Below are 27095 nucleotides of genomic sequence, written 5' to 3'. Positions count from 1 at the left end.
TGCTGTGCAGTGCTGGATGTTAGGCAGAGAGCGGGCAATTGAACATTCCTAATCTTGTGCTACTGATCTGAGAATGTTGATACACTTACACAGTGCTTCATGTAACCTACATTACCAGCCTTAAAACTCTCTTCCAGCAAACAGGCCAATTTTCTTCATACCCACCACACGCTAAAACAAACAGTGCCAGAAATGAAACGTAAAAAGGCAAGTGAAAGGTTTTCTTCATGTTATATTTGGAGGACTTGTGCTTGTAAATGAATTCAGTAATTAAGGAGCAGTGTTGGATCGTAGCCGCTAGTTTGTCTCTTTGTTTCAGATGAAAGAGGCGTGTGTTGCATTGTGCAGAAAAAGGGTTCTCGTGCTCAGAGTACTTCAGCAACATGTTTACAGCCCCCAAACCTAAACCCCTCCCCCCCCCCCCCCCCCCCCAACCAACCCCCATCCCCCACACGGGACCTGCCTCTGCACTGTTCAGCCCGTTTGCAAGAAAGAAAAATTAAAATGTGCTCTCATCAACAGCACAGCAAACAGTTCTTTGTGAAGCAAATGTGTTATGGTTTGTGTACTCAGACATGTGCGCAAACTAATTCAAACAAGCCAAGCACACTTGCCTGCAACCATGTGCACATGTTTGCATATGCGCCTGTCTAGTTCTAGGTCACAAATGAACTAGTTTTCTGCAAAAATATATAGTTTTCTATCAACACTACCCAGTTTGTGCCTTACTGCTCATCTTCAATACAGAAATTTGAGTACTGATGTTTTTATATATTCATTTAAAAGTTGCAAAAAATGTGTACCCAGAGAATCCTTTATCTGTTTTCTGCTGACACAATATGTCTTCAACATTTTAAGCAATAACTGTCTGAAAAAGTGCAATGGTATTTCTTCTGCATTATCACCATTGTTTTAGATGTTATTGATCATCATCACATACTATGCATGGGGTAAATCAGTTAGTGTTTGTGAAATATTGCCCTGGTACATTTTGGTAATCTGGAGTGCAACAATCAGATCACATGTTAATACAATCAGCTGCACTCCCTTAGGGCATACTCACACTAGGCACTGTTTGCTGGTTCCGTGCTGGGGCCCGGTTATCCCCCCTCCCCACTCCCCCTCTGGCCTGCACTCACACTGCCTTCATCAAGCCGGCCCGAGCACGCTTACGTCATCACAACGTGACTTTATTTGGAAAAAAAGCACACTCTCACAACACTATGGAGTTCACGATTCTCTTTTTATTGTATTTTTGGAGTCGTTTTGGGAGTGCAGAAACACGGTGCAAGCACAGATTTATCGATAATTTAACACAACGATTGTCTGCTAATCGCTTTGCCGCTATGACTGTTTAACGTGAGCGTCGCATCACTGACGTCATGTTTGAGTTCCAGCGAAATGAACCAATCACACAAGGCACCAAGCGGGCCCGGGCACGGATAGCGCTCACACTAGAAGCGAACCGTGCTCGAGTCCACATGAATCGTGCCCTGGCCCACCTCTTCAAGCGGGCCCGAGCACGGTTAACTGATCCAGGCCCGGGCACGGTTGGAGCGCTCTCACTAGCTAAACGAACCGTGCTTCGGCAGGGAACCGTGCCCGGGCCCGGATCACAGACCCTAGTGTGAGTATGCCCTTAGAAACTGAAGAAAACAGTCCTAAAAAAATACAGGCAAAAATCTAAGGACTGCATGCAAAAAATGACTTGTTATTGGTTTGTAGTAATTAGTATTTGCACTTTGAATAATGACTAACTTTGAAAATGATTTAAGTTGATAGTACAATGATATATTATTATATAATGAATAATTCTAATTATTAGAATACAGTTTTATATTTTTCAATATAATTGCATCTGGAAAATATCCCATGTCATTCATTTGTCATTCCTAATCCAACACATAATTCACTATATACAATTTCAAAAGAAATACATAAACTTGTAAATTGAACTAAAACAGCATGTCATGAGCCAATTACATCACCCCTTCAATTAGAATCAAACAACATGAGGCTGTGAAGTTCTCCTGTGGGGTAGAAAATAGGTCCTGTCTAGCCACACTGTCACCACGTTCAGTTTAATTAAACTCAAGGAAAAATGGCCTTTGCTGTAATTAAATCATAAACAGCCTCCTGTGGTGTAAATGAAAATGTTTCTTACTCCATGTATTTGAACTGATTTGAAGATCTCCATAAAAGCTAAAGCTTCGTGTTTGGAAAATAAATACAGTAGGAGAGTGCTCCGTTGTCATGTCAATAAAACTGGGCGTGTCGTCAGTATTATTTACATGAAGAGAAGCAATATAATTCTCTGTTTGCTAGGAACAGATAAATGTATTGCACTGAATGCAAAATACTTTTGGCTTCTTCTCCCAGATTGTGTCCTTCTATTGCCAGCTATACAGGCCCAAACACAGACATAGATTCATGGTATATAGTGTTGCTGCTCTCTATATTGGCAGGGAGCAGATCATATGAGAGTGAAAAGCAGGGCACATGTAGCTGTTTAGCTTGGCTGCATGTGCTGTTTATCATCTTCAGAGATCCAAGAGCAACTAGCACAGCATCTTCAATGATTACCACGTGGCCCAGGCCTTACCTCAGGCCCAGACCTTACCTCAGGCCCAGGCCTTACCTCAGGCTCAGGCCTTACCTCAGCCAAAGAGAGCACACACAGTCAGCCATCACCACCAATCCTCCCTCTGTGTGCCTCCAACTGAGAGAAGTACAGTAAGAAGGAAAGAAAGAAAGAAAGAAAATATGTGTTTCTAATGAAGATAATTTGGATACATCTTGGTCTGTAATAAAGCGTAGAAGGTATTATCTGTCATTTAGTAGCTAGAATAATATAAATGTATTATGTTCATCTAATATTTGATGGTAAGAAATGCAGGTTTTTATTTGGTAATATTTGTTTTCTGGAATTTCAAAGCTATATGATTTGATAGTTCAGATTTTCTCAAATCAAAATAACTAATTTAGGTTATTCATATTAATCCATGTTGAATTTTGAAACAGAAATTTGATGCCCTCTGTATCTTTTTTTCTAATTGCACAGTTTTAATCTGTTTTAATGTTGCGGAGTGAGACTCCAGAATATAATATACAGTGTTAAAATATACAAGAAAGACAATGCCTCAAAATCCCATTACAATGCTGCAATGATGACGGGGTTCTTGAACTTTGTCCTAGAGACAGTCCTTACAATATGAGACCAATTTTTATGGTTGCTTTTAAAATCAATATGCTTCACTGTCAGCAAAGTTTTGGAGTACGATAACCCCATGACCCAAACATTGTGGGAATTCCTTGGAGAACTCTTGTCGCTTGTTGGAATTTCACTAATGATGGACCACTGGTTTATTTAACATGGTGACTGTTTTATGAGCTAAATAGAAAAGGAAAGTGTCTCTTTATCCATGTCATAAGCCGTAAGTCATGAGCGTTGTGCCCTCTGGTCATTGTTTGCTGGGGACGGTGCGAACTCAAGCCTTCAGCTGACCTGTGAGGTACGAGGACCGCTTTGCTCTCCTCTCTTCCTCCCTTCCTTCCTCTGTTTTCTTTTCTTCCTCAACATGCTTTCAGCAGGACGTGTGAGCCGCTGTCTCCTGAAATGACTTTCTGTCATAACAGGGGTGCTTGTTTGGGGTTTCCTGCTCAGCATTGCTTACTTAATCAAAGGAAACACTTCTCTGAAGAGCTGAGGAGGATAACCGAGGCCCAGCCAGAGGATGCAGAGTGAAGTTGGGATATTTCTAAATTGCATTGCCCACCAGGGATGAAATAACATCATCTGTGCTCTCGCGTAGCCTTTGACTTTGTGAATACGAACCTTATGCATCACATTTTTGCACACAGATGTGACATTACTTCTTTTAAACCAATATTTATTACACCTTTTACATTTCATGTTACACTTTCAGGAACACGTGTGATACAGTTTGACATCTCAGTGTTACCAGAGAGTCAAACGATGGTTCTCGGTTATGTAGGGTCATTCTGGTTTTAGTCACGAGGCTTAACTTTCCTTCTCAATCCTGGATGAATAATGATGAAAGTGAATATCTCTTTCTGGTGAAACAAAATGGACGCTATAACCCTGACCTTGCAGGGTCCGCATGAGCCGCAGCCAGTGTTGTTCGCTATATGGGTCGATTCTGAGTGAGACAGGCAAAGCCGTCATTAGGGTGTGGTTGCCGAGAGTGAAATAGGACATGTCAGAATACGCTGTCACTATCCTGTCACCTGGTCAGTATCGTACCTTCCTGAAGAGGAGATGAGGTGGCGAACAGTGCTTGGAATGTCTGCACCGTTGTAGAATATTCAGGGAGATTTTAAGACTTGCTTTTCAAACCAATTCCAGATGAAGTGAAATGAAAATGATTGACAAGGCCAAGTACTTTGCTAAAATATGCTATAATGTGTAGTTTGGCCTCAAGCTGTGTTCTTGCATGTCATGAGGTATCGGTTCATCTCCTCTCCAACCAGACAAAAATGGACACAGGTTTAGGTCTTCAAGATCACACTTGACTACTCATACCTAGAGGGGTACTGCCCTGCTGGGTGTGGATTACCATAGCAACAGGGCTTTTGCAGGGAGCTATGGATTATCATGGCAATAGGCAGTGAGTGGCCATGGGCTGAGTGACTAATCACCTGACAGAGTGTCATTCTGCTCCACTTGATCACTGAAATGAATGTCTCTTTCACCAGGGCTTGATTACAGACCCATAGTCAAATTAACTCAGCAACTAAATAACTTTGAAATGCATTCACTGTCTGTGAATGCATTTCATTAGGAGTTTAGGTTTGATCAGCTTGCATTCGAGGAGAGCTCAGACTCTCTATGAACTGGTGAGTTATACAAAATATGAATATTTTAACACTCATCTTTATGGCCACAACAATTATTTTATTATTCATTCATCATAGCAAATTGAGCTAAAGTGCAAAGTTATCTTTTTATGTGTCACTTACTGAATGCTTGAATGTAACATTAAATATTAGGACATATTTTAATCCATTTTATTCTTGTGTATGTCGATATATGTATACCATCACATTAAATTTATTTTAGAATTTTAACACTTTTTACCACATAACAGATCTGGCACTGCAGAACACAGAAGAACAGAGAAAGATATACAGCTGCATAGCTAGAAAATGATTCAGGTTCATGCTTTTTTTAAGTCCATTTTCCTCTTTGCTCAGACAACGCAAGATAAATATTCACTTATTAAAGCGTAACTGGAATAGACTGTGTCATGCATCAACCTAATAGCCAAAAGGCTTGGTTCAATATAGCCCACTTGAAGAGAGGCTTTCCTAATGGAAGAACTGACGTCCGCCTTGCCCAAACTCCATTCATCAGGCCTGGCCACTGTTCATTATACACTACAAAGAACTGCCATTGAAAATGGTTAGAGCCATCCATTAAGTTCAAACGACAAGTGTTGGCGGATTATGGGAATAACATGTCGAGGAAAATAGGACGCCGATACTCCAGCCATGTGAGAAGTGGGATGATAAGTGCCACCTGGCTGTTTATACACGCTATCATCAAGGGAGAGGACCAGACCAGGTTTTCTCATTGCTGCAGTGTGGTAACGTCTAATGGTACTTTAGAATGAGCCGGAGAAACCGGATCAAGGATCCTGTAGTCTGCCTATTTTTCAGTCGTTGGCGAAAGACGTTTCTCGCCAACCAGGAGTCTCTGAGGGCTTGTCTGAATGCTTTAAGTTATATTATGCTGCTTCAGACAGACAGCATTAAAACAACCAGACACTGGGATTTAGGTAGAATTTAGCCAGGAATATTTGGTCCCGCTTTTATATTTTTGTGTCTTAGGCTAAATCTAATTGGTTCAGCACCATCGTGTCCTTTCTAGAATTGGCCACGTGGAAGTAAAGGAAAACGTGGCCTTAGGGGAAATTCTTGAGGCTGACGTGAGAGGGTTCTCGCTGCTCCCCGCTGTGCCGGAAAAGATGACCCAGAGCTCAGCGTTTGCCTGCACTACTGCATTCTGATAGAATGCTAGCTCAGACAGATCCAATCCCTCTACAATAGCGCTAATGCAGCGAGGGTTACAGAGAAAGGTTTGTAGGCCTGTGGGCCCTGGTAGGGCACACAGAAAAGGATTTAGGCCACCCCAGATCCTGCGAGAGGGTTTGGTTTTTTTCCCCTGTGATGTCATTCTCACACGCACACACGCAAACACACACACAAAGCTACGCTGTGTCAGCAGAGCGCTAAAGCCAATCGCTTCTACAAAGAGATCAGTGGTCTGGCACTGCCTACACAACAGGTGTGCTTTACCGTGGCGATGAAGCCCAGTCAAGGCTGTGTGCATGAACCAGCGAATGAACATTGTTTATAGTTTATAGGTCAGATTTGCCGAATAGTGACAAAGCTAATTGTGGTATATGTGATTTTAGAACATGGGACGACTCAAGGCAGGGAAGGAGTGTGCACTACCAAAGCCACACGTGTACATGATATACAGGAGAATGGTGTTCCAGGCCTCGCTGGACAAAGTTTCAGTGGCTTCCTGGTTCATGGCTAAAGACAGATGAATCTCTCATCTGTTTTATGCTTGTGCTGCTTAAGGATTTGAACATGGATGAAAACCCTTTAGGCTTTATATTGGATAATGATATGTTTATGAGAAGAGTGGTTATGAGGGAGATAATTAGTGCTTTGATTGGATCAATAGTAATCGGTAAGAATAAACACTAGGGGACACTCTCTCCTGCTGAACATTACTGTTGTATACTCAACAAAGCATGTGGTTTTGCTGAAGATGTAGTCCAAACTGTTACAATTGCAAATTTGTTCTGCTGCTCAGATCAGCACAAAAGTTATCTTTATTATTATCTTTATTCTGTGTCTTCTGGAAATCATATGTGGTTTCACAAACCATGTTTCTCTGAAGTAATCCTATATGGTCCTGCTGATTTACAGTTGTGAAAAACTGTATTATTATTATTATTATTAGTATTTTAGTTTGATGTCTCCTAATTCATTCCCAAAGATCATGTCATGTTTTCAAATACATCTATACAGAAATCTAGACAATTCCGATATAATATTTTCCTCTCCTATAATAAATAACGGTTTAAAATAATTTAAATGATAACTTATTTATTATTACTAGATTTAATTAGCAGAATGTAAACCAGTTTAACTGTTAAACCCAGTAAGAGTTTATGAGAGCAGAATCCCTTTTACTTCCAGGCCCATGAACCGCAGTTTGAGGTGCTCACAGTGTCGCTTTCCCCTTTTCCAACCCAGCAGCAGCATTCCCATCCTGGGACGTCTCCCTGCGTGCAGTGATGACTTTTCCTTTCAGCACTGGCCAAGCCACTGGCTAATCTGAGCGTGAATGTGTCGAGCAAGGTCACCGTGGTGATGACGGATGGAAGGGGATGAGGGGACGTCTGGCCTGTGGTGCACCAGGAAGCTTCAGTCTTCTTCCATCCATTATCCTCCACCGACGACGACATTTTGAGTCAAACAATCAAGACAGAAAGGAAAAGCCTCATGAATGTGTAGCAGGGGGTTCTAGGAAGTCTTGCCATGTAATCGGTACAAATGATGCTAACCCTCCCGCCCGTACAGAAAAAAAACCACCCAGAATCACAAGTGCCACCACTGATTCACAGCACAGAAATGCTTTGGTGTTTCTCCATTTCCAGTGACAACTTACAGTATTGGTTTTATGGAGGTGGTTATAAGCCTTGTGGGAGATATATTTTGCACTATAAATAAATCAAATTTCACAGCATGTACCAATACTGAAGTTGGGAATAGAGCCGTACAGGCTGATGACTGATAGAATGTGGAAAAAGGCAGGAAAAGAGCTCAGCAGAGTGTGCCAACCACAGCCACAGTCAATAGCCCTTAAAGCAAAGGCAGGATAAACGTGTCCACTGGAGGTATTGGTTTCACAGACTCAGCCCAGATTAATTCAACTGTACGCAAGCCACTGTTCTCTGCAACTGCTGGCAGAGGAGCAAATGGCATCTATTAGATGAAGAGGCAGACATAGTGGCCCCACTCACACGCTTCCCTCTGTCAGGGGGCGAAGGGGCTGGTGTTTACCACTGGAACAGTGGCTCTGCGGGGCAAACCAGGTGCAGATAATGCTCTAAGGTCGCTTTACTGTAAGATCGGATCACGTGGATCCAGCGTGACTCAGTGTTTGTTGATGGTGAGAGATGTGTGGTAGAACTCAGGGCAGCATGCTGGATTGTCCCGTGCTGGATTGCTGGGATTTGCGAGATATGTGCAGAACAACCCCTTTCACAACATAGGCTACATACAAATACTTTAAGACACATGTGCGTATAGGTGAGATGAGCTGTGTGTGTGTGTGTGTGTGGGGGGGGGGGGTGGTGCATGATTAATGCCACTACCATTTAATTGGTTAGATGGGTTTTTGCTTTTTTTGTTGGGAATAAAAATCCCTCAGCTGTATTCTTACTTTCAATGCATGCCAATTTATGCTCTTTTTTTTCAGTGTTATTTATTTGCTACGTTGGGTGTGTTGTTTTCAAGCGACCTTTCAAGCTTGCCCTGAGTGCTTTGGACCACTGAAAACTCACCTTAGTGTGACAGAGTGTGATGTCTGCATCAGGAATCATCTGCTCTGCCTCTACGAAACTATGGAAGTCTTTTCTCTTGACCTGCAATGTGATTATTCTAAATTCTCTTAAACCAAGCACTGAGGAAAAACACCAAGCCAGGTTGGCTCACACATTAATTATAGTCCCATAAAAACAAGAGGGATCCTACATCAGCTTCCATTCCTAATTATTACTGTTATTCCAATAGCTGGTTTTCTTTGATGTCTCAGATCCTGTATTTAAACAGTGTAAGAATCCTACACTTCCCCCTCTGAGACTCTCTCATGGTAGGCAGAATGAAAAGGGGGCTGGTGCCGGGGAAGATGGTGAGTGGAACGTTCAGGGTTATTCCTGTGTGTGTGTCTGCCTGCGAGCCAGCCGAGAGTGAGTGTGTAATGTGAGGAGATTTGTAATGTCGGACCGGACCGCTGTCAGATCCCATCCGCAGCACTGCCGATGGATGTAATGGAGAGAGCCTGAAAGGGAAAAAAGCAGCCAAAGGCAGAACTTCCTGCTCTATTACCGCACTGGATACTGCAGGAAATCTCACTAATGTGACACAGAAGGACAGACAGAATGCACGGTGCTTCTACTGTGTAGTATAGTGACCTCCCTTGCTGGAGCAGCACCACCATGAGCCATCACTTTCTTCCAGAAATACAGCACATCATTGCAAAGGGAATAAAACATTTATTCTGTAGCTAGGAGAGGTAAGAAACACATAACACACGGTTCTGCAGTACTTCAGAAATACTTTCACTAAATTTTACTTCTATATATTCTGCAGTTGGCCATATGGCTAAACTCTAAAGACAGGGAGAAAAAAAGACCTACAGAAGATGTTCTGTGTATTATTAATATGTGTGTCTTCTTGAAGACAATTCAGTTCAAATGCAATGCAAATGTTGCAAAATATGTCACACTGCGCTTGGCGTTTTATTATGTGCATGTTTGCAAATGCAGTAAACTGGCCACTCAGCTGTCCAGGTGTGCAGACCTCCAGGCTTTTGTAAGTGTGTGTGTGTTTGTGTATTTGTCCGCGTGAGTGCACATGCTTGCATGCGTTCACACATGCGCATACTTAAATCCAGGCCCGGAGCTGAACAGTCAGAGTTATGGCTGTGTGTTCTCCACAGTGTCCGAGCTCTCCTGGCCTGTGGGCTGAGCTGCACTGTAAAAGATGACGCTCAGTAAAACCATCATCATGTATTTTCATAAAGATGAGCTACGAGGCCACTCTCTGCTCTACGCCAGCCGCTTTATTAATGGGATTCTGTCAGAGCTGTGATGCTCTGCATATTCGCATATTAAACAGTTGAGGGGCGGGGAGGTCTGTCTGTTTTATTACAGCGGGGCATAAATCAGAGTAAAGCATCGTCTTCTCTCACTCTGACTCTCTTAAAGCTGCTTATTGTAATGAAGTGGCTGTACGCTTGCTGGCCATCCTGAATCGCCGTGTGTTGACCTGCGAAGGCAGCAGGAGTGTGAGGGAGGTTTCAGGACACTGTCCTGTAAAACTCTGCTGCTCTGACAAGTTCCAGATCAATCACTCGGTATTGGAAACTGCACGTTAACATTTGACATGGTACAGACTTAGCATACAACTCCTTATGACAGAGAATTAGGAAGATAAGTGGCTCAGAATAACCGTTATTGTAAAAAGCAAGTGAAAAAAGTGTTCTTGACTACATAATTCTTCCCTGAGTCTGGAACACATCATGTTCAGTGTCATGAGGCAGGCTGTCCTCTATGAAGCGCCACTCTGCTATAATTTACGTCTCTGTGACATAAATCTCTTTCTGTGTGCATTGCTCATATATATTGCTTCCATTTTTCAGTAGCCAAATGGCACATAATGTTTCTCTGTCATTTCAAATATTGGCAACAAAGTCTGCGTTTCCTCTAAGAATCAAACACGTCTGGGCGAATGAGCTCGGGCTGGTCACAGCGTGTTCTGGTTGTGTTCTGGTGTTTGAGGTCCTCCCCTGAGCTTGGCTTCCCGTGTCAGCCCATAGGTGTGAGTGATGAGATCCAGCTGCTCCTGTCCTAACCTGTCTCTGACAAGCCGCACCGCTGTCACCGCCATTGTGTCTCCATGTCTTCTCAGCCTCCAGAAACTTCTGCACAAACCAAGGTCTGACCGCTCTGTCTGTGTCTGACATGCATCGTACCTGACATGCGTGAGGCTGCCCCGGTGCATTAGAGCCAAGCAGCCACAGTGACATTATTCTAAACTGTGACACTCTGTCAATTCTTATAATCTATTCAAATCTATTCAAAATCTATTCAAATGATCTTGTCATTTGACTGAATGTTATGCTGAATATTTTTCGCTTAGTGGTTGGTAGATGGGAAGCACAATTGGGGTCAGACAAATGTCCATCCAAAAAGTTTCTAAAAAAAATAAATGTGTTTTTTTTTTTACAACATCTGTGATATGATGAGTGATGAACTGAACTATACAGTTCAGAGAACACAAATGTACACAGAGAACACAAATATAAAATCAACTAAATATGTGTCCTTAATAATATACAGACACTGATTGTGCCTAATTGGTTTTGAACAATAAATAAAACCAAAACAATCAACAAATACAGTACACAATTTTTTTCTTTTCATTTCTCTATTTCTCTCTCTCTCACACACACTCTCTCTCTCTCTCTCTCTCTCTCTCTCTCTCTCTCTCTCTCTCTCTCTCTCTCTCTCTCTCTCACACACACACACACACACACACACACACTATCTCTCTCTGTCCCCCAGGCCCAGTAGGCCGCACAGGACTAAGGAAGCAAAGAGCTAGAAAACCCTTCATCTACGTTTAACTGTCGTGTTTCAGTTTAGCAGGCAGGCAGTCATAGCAGGAGGCTACTGACAGAGAGGCCTGTGACTGAGATGGATTGGAAGAGGCATTTACAGGAGGAACCACTGACCCTCGTGTGCTTGTGTGTTCCTGGCATTTCTGACTCCGGCGCTGGACTGACACTGCTCTACATGAATTAATAATCCCAGCAATGTGGCAGTGTACTGTTGTATTCAGTGTGTGTGTGTGTGTGTGTGTGTGTGTGTGTGTGTGTGTGTGTGTGTGTGTGTGTGTGTGTGTGTGTGTGTGTGCAGTTGAGTGTCAAGTGTGTGTGTGTATATATTAGGGGTGGGCATAGATTAATTTTTTAAATCTAGATTAATCTCACTGAAATCTTGAAATTAATCTAGATTAATCTAGATTAATCTAGATTAATCTATATTAAAATGGCTCATATGCGTGCTACCCAAGTAATGACTAAAAGTCAGTTTTTGAGATAGGGTTTCTTAATACAGAGGGTGACCAGGGACTCATCTCCTGTTTCCAAAATGCATCAATGACTGCTTGAGGAAGCTGTTCTACTTTGATACTTGAAGAAAAAAAAAACATGCTCAATAAAATGTAGGCTACTCGTGTTCAACGGTTTATTCAGTTAAACATGAATTTGTAAGCCTACATACTACATTAAATAACATGTTTATTCAGCTAAACATAATATTTGAAATGTAAGCCAAAATTTAGTACGTTTAACCTCAAGGACGTAATTTTCAAAAGTCAGTTTTGGTCCTCTGTAGTTTTAACGATTAAAAATAAATATTTAAATAGCGACGAATCTAGCACTAGGACCATGCAGTAACACTTTACGTTCCTAAAAATGAATTTTCCATGAAGCAAACCTGGCGACTTCGTGGCTGCATCCATGTAAAAACACGTACGATTTGTAATTCACAGGTTTAAAAACTCGTTCTCGCCCCTACTGTGCAATTTGGTTAGGAATACAGCCGAGATAAACTATCAAGTTGAAAGTCATCATAGTTTGCTTATCCATTTTGACCCAGTTCCCAATCCAACTTTAAGAATAGATTAACGGCGATAATTTTTATATCGCCCGATAAGAGTATCAAATTAACGACCCACCACATATATATATATATATATATATATATATATATATATATATATATATATATATATACACACAGTAAAGCATCATAGCATCATATCCCCTACACTTGTTATAATAGGGAGTAACCTGTTTTTACTAATTGAAAGGGCACACACGCACACACACATCCAAACACCCAACACACACACGCACATACACACCCATCCAAGCACCTACAACGCCCCCCCACCTGCCCGCCCTTGCTCCACACACACACACACACACACACACACACACACACACACACACACACACATGCTGCATGTGACATTGTGAGTCAATGCTCATGTTTTAGATGGATGGCTATGTCGGTTGTAATTCCCAGCCGGCATGCCGTGTGGCTATTGAGGCGTACAGTAGGTACTGTAATGTTAACTCTCTGGCCAAGCTCCAGACATCTGCACTCTAACCTCCATTCAGACAGAAAAAAAGAGTCTGGCCTAGAGAGAAAGAGGAGAGAAAGAGAGAGAGAGAGAGAGAGAGAGAGAGAGAGAGAGAGAGAGAGAGAGCATTGTACAGTATTTTAATCATATCTTTTGCTGATAATGATTCTGACATGTTTTGTTGTAGTTTTGATACTGTGCCTCAGGGGCTGCTTATTCTCTCTCTCTCTCTCTCTCTCTCTCTCTCTCTCTCTCTCTCTCTCTATCTCAGTGTCACCCCCCCCCCCCCCCAATTGACTGTCTGCAATCAGCCAAGACGGCTTGTGCAACGAGTGGGAAAGCAGCCCAGATTTAACAGTGGCGGCCCAGTGAAACCTAAACCACTTCATTTTGGGACCTGACGGCTCCCATCTGCCTCCCTCTTGCCCTGGAGTCTGTTTCTCTGCCACAGACAGAGACACAGATTTTTATGAAACAGACCGTGCATCAAGAATAGAGAGCTGGGATTCTTCAAAAGCCCCTGGTATTGCTGCCTGCTTCTGGCTAAGCTTTCAAGGCTTTCACGACTGTATGGAAGCCGCATAGGAAAAACAAGTATGATTTATCAGGTGGGTGAGGTGAACTTGCTCCTTGAGGGTCCCAAATGCTAGGAAACAGAAGCAGTGCTTATCTGCTAGCCTGGGAGAGGGCATTGAGATTTAGGGCAGAGCAGGTCAGAGATCTCCTGCCGAATCCTGAGCCTACATGCTCGATAAGCTCGATGGCTCCAGCTAAGATAGACTCTCCAACAACAATGGCTCATTAATCACCGGCCATGTCCAGGCTGCCCGGCCGGCGGCGAGAGCGCTGTAGGGACAGTTACTGTACACCCACAGCTCCAGGAGGGCTGCAGCTACGTGGGACACTTTCCCAGAGACGTTATTAATTAGCTGCCTGAGCCAGCCGGGCCCTGAGGGTCATCGCTTTGGGTGCCGTTGGACCTCACTGTCGGACAGCATGCCTTCCACAGACGCCCCGCTCTGTCTGGTCATGTCAAGCCAGGAAATAAATCAGGAACAGAGCGAAGGAACCCATAAAGTGTTGTCGAGTCATGGTGAGGTCTCGAGCATGCTGCTTTATCTCAGCCAACGGGACCCTTTATCCTGCCAACGGGACCCTTTATCCTGCCAAACTTAACCAGCCACCCTGAACTGACCTTATTGTGTATTTATATCATTTAGGGATTATGACCTGTTTGTCTGCCGTGAAGTGCATTTAGAAAATACACACGATTATGATCGTGTCACTCAGTCTGGGAGGCTCATGTTTGTTGCTAAAATTCATCTGTCAAACGTGCAGAACATAAATTTATTATCAAATGTAAAGGAGAAAGATATTACTATTAAATAAATATCAATGTATGATTTGTAATTTAATGTCAGCTCACCAAGGAATGGTTCAGAGGACTTTTATGCAGTTTTATGGCTCTTAAATTGCAAGTAGTTAAATGGTCTTTCTAGATAACCTTTCACCCACATCCCATAACTTCAAAGCGACATTTCGAGCAGGGTTGCATTCTACAGATTGTATCAACTTGGGCAACTACTAAGAAATCTGTGTTGCAGCACATACTCATTCTTAGACGACCATGTTAAGATGGCGACTGTGAAAAAATCATGACTGCATCTCTCTTGGCAGGACGGTCTCCACTGCCATCCATATCCCACTTTACCTCCCCACCTTCTAAGCCACTCCCCTCTTGAATTTCTATACACAAAAATTAGTTCCTATCTGGCGTGCATGGTAATGTGGAGCACACTTCTGAAAACTGATTTGATCTTAATTTCAAGAAAATAACCTTGGGAACCCAGTGACCTGCCCGGCGCCTTCGTTAAGGGTAGGAGCCCATGTCGTTGGGATTTGCCTGCGGGGAAAGGCGACGATAACTTGAACACCATCACTCATTCTACAGTTTGGCATGTGCAAATGCAGAAGCTTAGCCAAGTGATCCTGGGGCCCATTATGGGATTTCCACCCGCTGCAGAGCCAGGCTCATTGATGGTTGTCTTATTATCTTTTTTTTTTTTTCTCCTGTAACCATCTCGAACTAAACGAAATTTGAATTGCAGATGTACTTGAATTGGAGTACACAAACGGAAAGTATTCCCTAATATACAGTGCAAGATGTCTATGCCTCAGATCATTCATTGATTCATGCAACGAGCTCTTCAATAGCTTTTGCAGAAGAGATGTAGTGTTCCTTACAGGCATCCTGGAATCAGTGGGCAAAGTAAAGACTGGAGATACTATTGTTCTTTAGATAAATTACCCAAATAATAACCCAAGCTTATCATTTTTGGCTCTTTTAGCATATTTGCGTTTCTTGGCAAGGAGGCTACAGTAAAGCCACTCATGGCTTCCTTACCTCCTGGGTCCCGTGGAAAAGACGCACCACACAACTGCATTGTCAGACAAGCAGGTTGAACAGTGAAAGCTTTTTTTTTTTTTTAAGGGAACCCTTAGTGCAATAAGGGCCTGACACTGGCTCAGGCTTCCTTCCGCCTTAAAGCCATAGATCAGAGTGGTGGGCGTGGGCCAAAGCTCCAGGAGAGTCTCCAGCAGCTGCCATGCTGAAACCTCTGAGACTACCCCGCTTCTGTGCATTAGCCGCAAATCACCCAGGGCTCTGTTCGCTGCCGATTCCCCCGTAACTTTGGGCCTTTTAGTTTGACTACTGCACTGCACCAGTGTGTGGTAAGGGACATTTTTATTGGAAGCTGATGAATATTGCATGAAGTGGAATTAATCCTCGGCAGGCATAGCTACAACATCCTCATACAGCGTAGAGCTAATACATGGTGCCTGGGGTCTATCTGTGGCTGTTTCTCTGCAGTGGATTGAGACCGTAAAAAACTTTCCAAATACCCATGATCATTGCATTATTCTACCAAGAAGATGCTGGTTGATGTGTAAAGACCTTGTTTGATGCATGGTATTGATTTGTCACTATAGTGTTATGAGTATAGAGTCTGCTCTGTATAGATCAGTTGGGGGTAAATGTGCATAGCACTATATGCAGTTTCTGGATGTTACTGAGGAACTTTAGTCCTGACTCCATCTGTTCTTGCTGCCAGTATCATTTCTTGTTTTTTAAAGGAACATGTTCACTTTTTGAGAAGAAGAGGGCAAGAAGTTCCACCAAGGGACGCAAGCTTGTAAGCTGGTGAGCAGAAGTGAGTGGAACCCTTCCACGGGGCCATCTCTTCAGTATCACTATAGAAGCTTCCTTACTCCAGTGGTCCTTTCCATGAAAGCAGCTTCTCATATGTTCTTCTTTCTATAGTCTTTCTACAGTCTACAGTTTAAACACATTTCACCATACAGTATATATCTATATACGCTTAAAACCTGTGTAACATTAAATCTGCTATCGGACAAAAATGCAGTCTGAACACAACATCAATCAACACCATATGGGCGCTGCACAGGTGCAATTAATCACTGTTCATATGTTTGTGCTCCTCGCAAATGTCTCTTAAAACTTTCAATGGGCTGCATGTGTCGTGGATTTAAACCCGGCATTACGATAATCTGTGCATCAACGTAAACGTTCCTGAATGAAACGTGAAAATTACAAGCAGGCCCAGCTGTGCTTGTGCGGCGAGTGCCCGGTGTGATTTACAGCACGAGGGGACGTGCTCTGAGCAGGCCGGCGTACGAATCCAAGAAAACGTTTCAACGCGCGGGTCAATTGCTTGCAGGTTAAGTGACGGTGGAGGAGTGAGGCTGTTGATTTCCTTAGCAGATCCAGATGTTGAACCGTGTCGGAGGGAGTAGGGCTTGGCTTTCACATCGAGCTGTACAGGGCTCTCCTGTGCTTGTGCAGAACAGAGAGAGAGAAATAGAGAGAGGGAGGGGGCAAGCTCGTGTGATGACTGTCCCAACAAATCCTTGCACACCCGTAGGAGTTGGGAAGCTTCAGGGTCCTCCCCCCATGATCGTGTGTTCCTTCAATAACATTGAATGATATATAACAAGCATAGATAGGTGTGTCAGTAAAATACATTTCACTGATGGTTACTTACACCAAGTTTTTTTTCCCCACACTACATGTATATACATTGAAAGGCTGATTCTATACAAAGCCTCTCTTCATGGGCATCTGTTATGAACACAGTACATAGCTGTTCCAGTCATGCTGACAAAAGCATTTTCTTGAGATAAACCATTGTGAATTCTATTTGAAATGTCATGGCAAGGCATTAATTCTCTGAAGTATGTGTAGACAGGCATGAAATAGGCATGGTTAAGATATTTCATGTACCACTAAAACTACATCGAACATGACAGCCCTGTGTTCTCGTGCTTAATTTGCGCGTCCGTTATAATTGCCTGGATGGTCATTGCGAGCCTCTGCCCCTAAGCAGCCTAGAAGTGAGACCGTAAAGAGCTCTCAGGTCACCAAATGCGCTTTCATTATATTTTCATGAGGCATGTGATGCAAATAGAAGTGGCACCGCCCCTCTTATACTCTCATTTTATGGCACAGATACGTCCTCCTCCCCCTCACGCCTGTATTTCATCCCCAGATTTTCTTTCTGGGCTTCCTGCCCTTTCTTTTCCAGATGCTCTCCATCTCCCACTGTCAGTGAAGACGCGGGCCCTTACACCACACCACACGGACCGTCCCTCAACCAACACGCCAAGACACAAAGAGCTGGCATAACATAAAGGAGTAGATGAGAGAAATCTGCCAGGTACTTTCATATTTATTCCAGATATATTGGGTAATATTGATTTATTAAAAAGACCCAAAGTTATTGTATAGTACCCAAAGCAAAACCATTGTCTTTGAATCAAAGAAAAATACAGAAGTTAAATGCAGTGATTTTGAGCTCCTCAGAAAGCCTGCGAAGAGCATGTGATTCCACTAAGACCTCTGAATTAAAGGCATTTTCTGTGCGTTAGTCTTAGGCTGGTTAGCGGACAGCCTCCGTCTCTGAGCTGTATAAGTGGCGTTCTCTATCAGGGCACTAGGAGCTTGCTTTCCCTCACAAATGTTATTGTTTTTAAATTGCGTCATTAGCCTAAATCTTCTTTTAGCTCAGAGGCAAGAAGAGAGAATGGGCGAAGATCCCTCAGTAACCCTCCGTGTGACATGTACATTTCACTCTGTTTGTTCCCACTCACATTAACTCTCTCTCTCTCTCTCTCTCTCTCTCTCTCTGTCTTTGTATCGTGAGAAGTCACTTAATTTGAAATAAGTACTTTATCCTTGAGGGGGATTTGTCACTGGCTCTGACTCCCTGGACAGCTCGAGTAAACACATTATTAGCAGAAATGTATACAGTCACTCAGTGGAATGAGGCCACCATAAGCAGCTTGCTGATGACAGGCCATGTTAATAGGGAACTGATGCTAGTGCCATTTCTCAGGCTTAGCGTTGAGGCGCTGATAAACCGAACATGACGTCAGTGACAGCAGCGGGTTGGCCATGTGTCTGTTACCTCTATTACTGTCTGCAAAAATACACCAACATAATTAAGCAAAGTGCAAATATCACCTTATGCCTTCATGAAAGCTGGTCAGGATGCAGCTGTGCAGTCACTATGTTTGGGTGAGTCTGTTCTTGCGAAATGCGACTAATGGTCCGACTGCACTTGTTTTCCCTCCTCAGCCGTCCCGCCGTAGCTCGACCAGCACCACAAGACCCGTTTACAGACAGGATGACGTGAGGAGCGGTCGGATCCGTCCCGCGGCGCGGCGGTGGGACATGGCTCCAGAGCCGCAGGTGTCCAAGGCTTTAATACCATTCATTGTCCATTCATTGTTATTGTCGTTTAAGAGGATAAGCGAGGCGTCGGGTAGATGGGGATGAACCCGTCCTGCAGCAGGCCGGGATTTACGGGCCTCCCCCCTCCCTCCCTGCCCCCCAGCACCAGTGGATCAGCCATGGGGAAGCCCTGCTGGAAGAAGAAAGGGCCTCATCCTTTCCAAAGGGCCACGTTGTGCACGTGTGCTTTGCACAGACATTAATTGTGTCTGATATGAGATGAAATGTGGTGAAATAGAGATATTTTAATCTTAGTGGGACTCAGTTCCACCCTTAGGAGAAGCTTGCGCTAATTATCAAATTCATCAACTGGATAAAGTGTGTCAAAGCACAGAGTTCAAAAACTGCAGTAATGGGGTTCTCCGGGATTCAGATTATAAACAACTAAAATATCAGGATTAATGTACTGATATTATTTCATGGCGTTTCATTCATTATATTATTTACAGGCCCACATTAATCACCTATGAGGTGCCTGAACTGTGTTGACAGTAAGAGTGGGGTTCAGTGAAAATGGAAGATGCAGCAGTAAAATCATTACCACAGAACTTTTCACATTAGTGACTAAAGCCGTAAAGTTTGGCTGTGCAGTTTACCCCTAACTTCAGGCAGGCACCGCACCAGCAGAGAGGTTGAGGAGAGGGAAGCTCTGTGAATGTAATCAGCAAGTCTGCCAGCCCTCACAGTCGCTTTGCCTTGATATAGTAGTGAACATTTAACTTGTGAAATTAATTTCTTAGGCAAAGAACAATGCATGTGGGTTGAGCATTAATAGAAGTGTTTTTAATTGAATCAAAGCACATGGTAATATTTCACATCTTCAGACATGCTTTTCTTTACTGCTCTGAAGTGCAAAGGATAAGGATTAAATCCAATTAGCCTTGCTATGTTTCAAAAGACTGCAGCAGGGAATAGACTCTTAATTGGCCAGAAGGCAATTAGTAGAATTAATCCCATCAGAATTTTGAGAATACAGGCAGATTTAAAGTGTATTCCCCTGACGGATTTAATCAAGGTTTTCTTCGCCAGTATAGGGCTTTTCCTGCTTCAACGCAAGTAAGACACAGTCCTGTCTGTAAGTTAAATTGTTTGTTAAAAGCAATTAAAAAGAAATATTCTTATTTTCTTCAGATGGAAGTCTCATGTCAAAGTATCTAATCCAATTCCAAAACTGACCCTTGTCATGCAGGAACAGAGAAACCTGAACGTGATGTTGAAATAGTTCAGAGAGAACACAGTATTTTTATTTTTTTCAACCGTTCAATGTTTAAGTTTCCATCTTTTTTTTTTTTTGGAAGATACACCCAACATGAAATGACACTCTTGAGATTAAGGAGTGGAAAGGTGGAGGAACAGAGTGAGTGGGTGATAACTGATAGAGGGATGGGGGAGCGGGGTTAGCTGTAGTCAGAGAGGCTCCTGTCCCTTCTGAGTGAAAATCCAGACGGTCCCTTGAGGGCGTGAGCTGGGCTCACTTCAAGTGCTCAGTCCGAGCTGCTCTTCCGGGGGGTATGGAAAACAGGATAAAGACTGCAGTGGAGCAAGAGAGACTTTTTGGGATTGGTGACATGCTTGAACAAGAGATCAATACAGGAGGCGAGACCAGAGGGCAGCACCTCTGTATAGTAGCTTTACTGACTCCTGCTAACGTAAACACATGCATTTCAAAACAGGAGCGTCTCCGCTAACAATGACAAACGATGCCACGGTTGATTTTGTTTCTTTATTAACATAAAGTAATATACACTGAAGGACAATAGTCTATGGAGAGCTAGCCACTAATGTCCCGTAGCAGATATGGACAATGTCAGGACTGAATACAGATTAGGCAACGTCCTTCCCTCCCTGGGGGAGTTAAGACAGGCTTATATGTGACTGGCTGCCATGTCGGGAGTGCGGGTGCCAGGGGTGTCCCCCTGAGCTATTAACCTGGGTGCTCCTGTCTGAAACCCTGTGCCCCTCACAGCCGGATACCTCGCCTCAGTGCTGCGTTATCCACTCTCTCGGAGGGACGATGATGAACTGCCCCTCCATCAAGGTGACGGAGGATGGAGGGCAGGTGGGGAAAGGGGAGGTGGGGTAGACCCAGCAAATGTCTTCTTGCAGCCACTGCGTAGACATTTGGCTTGTCCCTTTGTGGAAACCCAAAGATATATATAAAGATAAAGATATATATACAGGGACTTGGTTGTCTGCTTTGCTTTCGATGCAATGTTATATTGACCGTGCAAAAGTCAATCCTGGTCCTAAAAGTGTGCTGGACACATGCACGCTCACATGTTTGACATACACAATCACATAAAAACAGAAAGACTTCATATCTATGTGTCTAACAGCACGTTACTGTCCCTGTTGGGGCCCATTGTCTTGTCACGAAAACCACAAAAAATTATTCTCAGGTAGGTGGAAAGAGAAGATATTTTTGTACTCTGGTGATGTTATCGGAATAATTCTTCATCAACTACAAGCTCATGTCCTCTTGCGGTTCAGTGGGTGTTGTGCTCATCTGGTCTCAAGAAGTGCTTCATTTGAATACAGAGACCTGATTTTTATCTAGGTCTCCATGGTTTTCACATATACAGGAAATTTATGAGACTACAGAAAGTTTTACTGTGTTAACTGCAGGCATACATTTACGCTCAGATGAACATTTCATGAAGCAATTTAAAAATATCAACTTTTGCTGATTTTATGGCAAAAGAGACTTTGGTCATTTTACACAAAAAGGTATGTTTACATTCTACAAATTAATCTTCAGTTTAATGACCGCTGGTCTACTGAAGAAATTCACTTTATTAGCAGAGGTAAATCCCTCAGAAAACACTCAACAACACCTATGTTGCCATTAAGAACTGCAGGAACTAACTAGAGAAAGTAAAATGCATGCCATGATCAAGAAGTCTTCAATCCTTTTTTGTAGCTGATAAATCAATACAGCAGAAGAAAGAGACGAAAAGATCGTTTTGCATGAAGACATTTGTTCTGGCTCTTTAAAAAACTCTTACCCTGCCCTTTAAAAAACAGACCAAGACGTGGCTCTGTAACTGGACCTTTAAGCATGGGTTAGGAAAAAATGTCAAAAAATATTTAGCCTTCTAATTTTGTTTTGTTGAGGCTGGTCACTGCTAATAGTGATGCAAAGTTCACCACAGACTCTGGACCCTGTGGTGTGGACTCCAAACCCAGTAAAAGTGATTGAGTGTGTCGACAGGGGAATTCTGAAGCTTCGTGGTCCACACTCAAATCCGCCGCCTTGCTGGGTGCAGTAGGGATAGACAGGGAGTAGGGGGCATATGGTCGAAACACTGGAATGGCACATGGAGAACCTTCCAGAAACAGTCCAAATGAAAACTCCACTACATTTAGTTTTCTTCGCCATTCTCTCTGCCTACCAGTCCTGAACCACCACTGACACTTTGTTAATCTGTTTCTAATTGTGGTAAAGCAATTAATAAAAACCACGAGTATTGAGTGAGTTGGTGCTCTTATCTCAATTGGCTTGTTGGTGTCTTTATCTCCTCGTATATGGTTTGTGTAGGCATGGAAAATGTTGCCCTGGTTTCTTTACTGAACCCACTGAACACAAGCCAAAGAATGCCTCTGATTACAGTATAATTATCAACTATCTGCTTTCCCTGTACCTTCAAATAATTCTAAGTAATGTGTCTCACACATGCCAATGCTGGGGGCCAAAGGTGTTTCTAGAAAACAATAGTTTTCACCCACTTGGTCTTTGCAGAATTGGAGAGATGAAAAAATGACACTAATAATACCCGTCTGCTTTCCACAACCTAAATGCTTCTTTGTTGCATTTAATGTGAGAGGCCAACCCGAGCAGATAAGTGAAAGCTCTTAAACAACGCAATTATGGCCGCCTCTCTGCCCCTCTCACCAAACATCCAACCCAGCCCCATTCTTGTTGCAGGCAGAGCATGTGCGTTCTGTGATTACAAGGGGCGAAAATCATGCTGATGTCACAGCTGAAGCATAAAGCCCAAAGAAACCACAGGTTCGTTTTCCAGCGGCCATCTCAGTGTGGTTTTGCTCTTCTCGAGTGTGGGAGGTTGAAGAATCATTAAAGCTCTTATAAAAGCTGGTGCTTTGTTCCGTTATGGAAGAATTTGAAGTTGTTACACTGATACTGTTTCTAATTTGACTCATACTTCCCTCCTTCAGTGCCTCTAATTTCTTGAGGTTAGTTCCACGTTGTAGTCATTGTTGCAGTATAATTTTCTTTTACGATTCCATTTTGTCATTTCTGTCTTATTTTGGTAAATTAATACAAATTAAACATGGTAAATGGTCATTCATACCTAAGAGCACAAACATTTTTAAAACCATGTACTGTTGAAAAACATGTACTTTCATTAAATGAGCTTGAGATTGATCTTCATACATTCTTGGGAGCTTTACTTTATATGAAGCATGATGATTATTCCATCAAAACCTTCTCTACGGCACTCTTGGATGTTGGAAAATTGACGTGTCCCTCTTGTCCAATCATGGCCCTGCCACCATTAACAGACAGGAAGATGTGAGCATTCCGATGGTCTCCTGGCAGAGACCGAGCCTCCGAAAAGCCCTGCTGGGAGAAATTTCTCTTCCACTCTGTTTTTTATTCACATTTCTCGGTTCCAAGTATGTGTGGACAAATCGAGCTCAAATGATCATAAATATGGCTGTCGCGCTGCCAAGCACAGGCCCTTGTGTGCTCACAGCGTGTGTCCTGGGAGACAGACTGCCCATCCATGTCTTCCCCCACTATCTCCCCCATAGTGATGGATCATATGTCACTTGTGATATCAGAGCATGATGCCAGCCTGCAGGTCTTACATTTCCATCCTTATTGTTTATACCTGGGAAACACACTGCGGCTTTCTCTCCAGGAGATCTGCCGTTCTGGTCCCATGCTGAAATCATTTGTGGGTTTTTGTGTGTGTGTGTGTGTGTGTGTGTGTGTGTGTGTGTGTGTGTGTGTGTGTGTGTGTGTGTGTGTCTTAGTGAAACATGTTTCCATGTAAATTAGGATGCAGGGCAGCTTCACAGTTTGACGCATTGCTGTGATGTATAAAATAAAAAAAATAAGCACACTTTCTCTTCTGCTCTGGAGATTCTGCAGAATCAGTTTGCCAGTGAGCTTGGTTACCCATCCCTGTTGGTCCAAGAATTCTGAACTGTAGAAATGAGTTTGACACTCCTCCTTTACCATGAAGAAGTATTAATGATCATGAGGTCTACGGGCAGTAATGGTGTGGTGTGAATTTTATAGTGTATAGAATATCACTGCATATCAATAGTCTGATCCATCAGACTTGAATATGGTTGTAGAGGTGTGTCAAAATTCTGTAGGGGGGTGTTTCCTTGAGTCAGACCCAGCACTTGTCTGGATGGTGGATCAGCAGCAGGGGTTTGGGTGGGCGCCATGCCCCCTGCAGTAGTTTATCTTGGGCTGCTGGATGCCCCTGGTGAGAGGGGTCATGCCCCAGGGCAGGCCAGCACAGCAGCTCTCCATTAGAGAGTGTGCTAACCTTGCAACTATATGGTGACATCCTCATTTTTCATCCAGCTGCACCTTTTCCCGGCCTGCCCGCAGTGGAGGGGAGAGTGTGTTACTGATACAGAGATGAAGACTTGGAGTCATAGAGAGAGAGGGAGTGAAAGCCAAAGGGATGAGGTAGAACGCAAGGGCTCGGGTGATCATCAGTGTCAAGAGACTCTTAACCTGAGACCATGGATCTTAAGAAAAGTTTAGATCTATGTCCTTTATCTTCCAGTGGGCTATATGAAGCAAAAACTTGCAACATCAGAACTCGGCGCAGGTCGACAGTCCTTAGCGCTGCAAACATGCTTCTAGATGCTAGAGTAATGATAAGGGTCTTATAAGGAGCCCTTCGTTTTCAGTGATGGAGAGAGTTCTTCTCCAATTGCAGCTTATGAAGCACAGATTGTGATTTAATTACACAAGCCTACGGGAATAGAGCCCACTGACACAAATTTTCTCAGTGTTATACAATTAATTCTTTTGAATACCATCAGCATATATAGTCTGCATTTATGTTGACTATACTGTTCAGTGATGTATTAGAAATACCTACAAATGAATGCAGCTCAATATAGAATTTAATTAACAATGTGTAAGAGACATTTGATATTTTCAGTAGAGTAGCATATAGGATTTGTGCTAATGTGCCCTGATACTGGATTTGGTGTGAACACATAACTGAGATTTCTTCTGTCTACTTTGGTGAAATGCACAAACAAAACACAAAGAGAGGTGGGCAAAATGATTTACATTCACTTCATCTATATTTATAAGTGGAAATGTGGAAGAAAGATCAACCCGACCTCATAGTGGATATTAGAATATTTGATGCCTGATCCACCCTGTGTCTTCATTCTTCTCATGAAAGAAACATTAAAGGGGTTCACTTCAAATCATATACTTCCTCCCTCTGACATGCCTCCGTGCATCTCTGACACATTCAAAGCGTCCTTCAAGCGAGCATATGGGCAGCCCTCAAAAACTCAAATCTCAGTGGATGATTCAAGAAGATCTGAGACAAGATTTTGTCTGAAACTATAGTCTAAAGACGACAGCACCACTGGAGAGTTTGTCACAGAAACACAAAGTAAGAATTTGCTAATTGCCACAAAATGATTCACTCAGGAGTTCTGAGGCCAGAAGAGTGGTACAGATTGAGAGGAGAGTGTCTGTGTGCTTATCGCTAACACTTTCATCCCTTTTCTTTCGTTTTTCAGAGGACAATCGAAAAGGCTTTTACCTCTGCCACCTGCTTCTCAGTAACTGAGTCGACCGTGATGATATTTCAATAATCTCCTATAGTGTTCTCATAATTGCCCTCTTAAATAAATCCGCAGTGATTGTCTTCGTAGTTATATAGAAATACTTCTGTTACGGATTGTAAATAAACAACAAAGTTATGAACATGGGAGGAGTGTAGTTGGTATTCTCAGTGAAGGGCGTGGATGCTTGTTTGTGCAGAGCAGCTTTGGTCTTTGCTGAGTCATGAGGTTCTCCTCTCCTGCCTGCACTTTGTTGGGAGCTCCTGTGGAAATAGCCTCTCCGTCTCTGTGGCAGCAACTCTGTGAAAAACCTCACAGCATCCCGACTCTGACTTCTGCTGTGTCTGTCAGCCCGGAGCTTTCTCCAGCATAATCAATCTAGGTTGGCGCAGCGCTGCCTTTTGAAGGAAGTGCTCGAAAGGAAGAGAGTAATCGGCCCGGCTGGGGTTGGGGGGTGTTTGTTGAGTGTTTGCGAGTCCAAGCACCTCCCTGCCTGCGTTGCTGCCTTACTAACAGCCTCTGGAATGATTAAATGGATGTAATGTATATTCCTCCCCACTCTGGCCTCAGTGTGTTTTTTGTCTTGCTTTCCCTATTCATCGCTGATGCTGGTGCGATCCATCACGGCTCTGGGTGATGGATCGCCGTGCCCTTCATGAGCTGCCCGGGACTCTTATTGTATCCTTTTACGGCGCACGAGTGGCGGGTCCCGGCCACGGTGGCGGATGCGCGGTGAAGCAAACACGAGCGTGATGGATAGAACGCGCAGATCGGCTGCCTAAGAGCGCTTCCCGACACCCCAGTCAGGACAGCGTGCCACTGGGAGAGCTCACTGGAGGCAGTGCGCCAGACTGGAAAGAGTGGATAAGTTGTACAGGGTTACACGGGGCATGTGATATTTATGCAGACATATAAAGGTGTCACAGGTGGTATTATTTGAAGGGATTTCCCCACTCCTAAAACTCTAATGGATGAGCTTCCTTTCCACAGAATGAGAGAGACGTTCCGTTTTCAAAATATTTTTATCATTACAAAAAATGTGTTTATATTAATAGGCTAAGTTAACTAGTGTTCATCCATTTGTATATTTTAAAATAAATATTTTGCAAATGGAAAACTTTCCCAAACTTTATCCTGAGGTTTTAGATACTTTGGTAAAGCATTTTCCTGCATAGTCTATATAATTTATTTAAGTCATTTCACAAAGATCACTCTCACTATCCGAGTTCCCGCAATGTATTTTATTGCGGTAAGGATAAATTAAACATTTATTGTAATAGGCCATTGAGCCCTATTGTGTGTAAATGGGGTGAAGGATCAGTTCTCTCATCAGTGCAGGATGGAACCATAAGCCCTTTAATAAGGGGCTTAGACACAGAGATGGGAAATGGCCATATCATGAATTAGCTCTTGATTATTTGCAAACCTCCAACCATAATCTAGATAATCCCTGCGTTGTCCTGCCCCACGCCCCACCACTTACCATAGTCAACCGTAAGTC

This window comes from Brachyhypopomus gauderio, chromosome 2 (genome assembly GCF_052324685.1).
Source record: "Brachyhypopomus gauderio isolate BG-103 chromosome 2, BGAUD_0.2, whole genome shotgun sequence".
Classification (NCBI taxonomy): Eukaryota; Metazoa; Chordata; class Actinopteri; order Gymnotiformes; family Hypopomidae; genus Brachyhypopomus; species Brachyhypopomus gauderio.
This window is presented reverse-complemented; position numbering follows the sequence as displayed.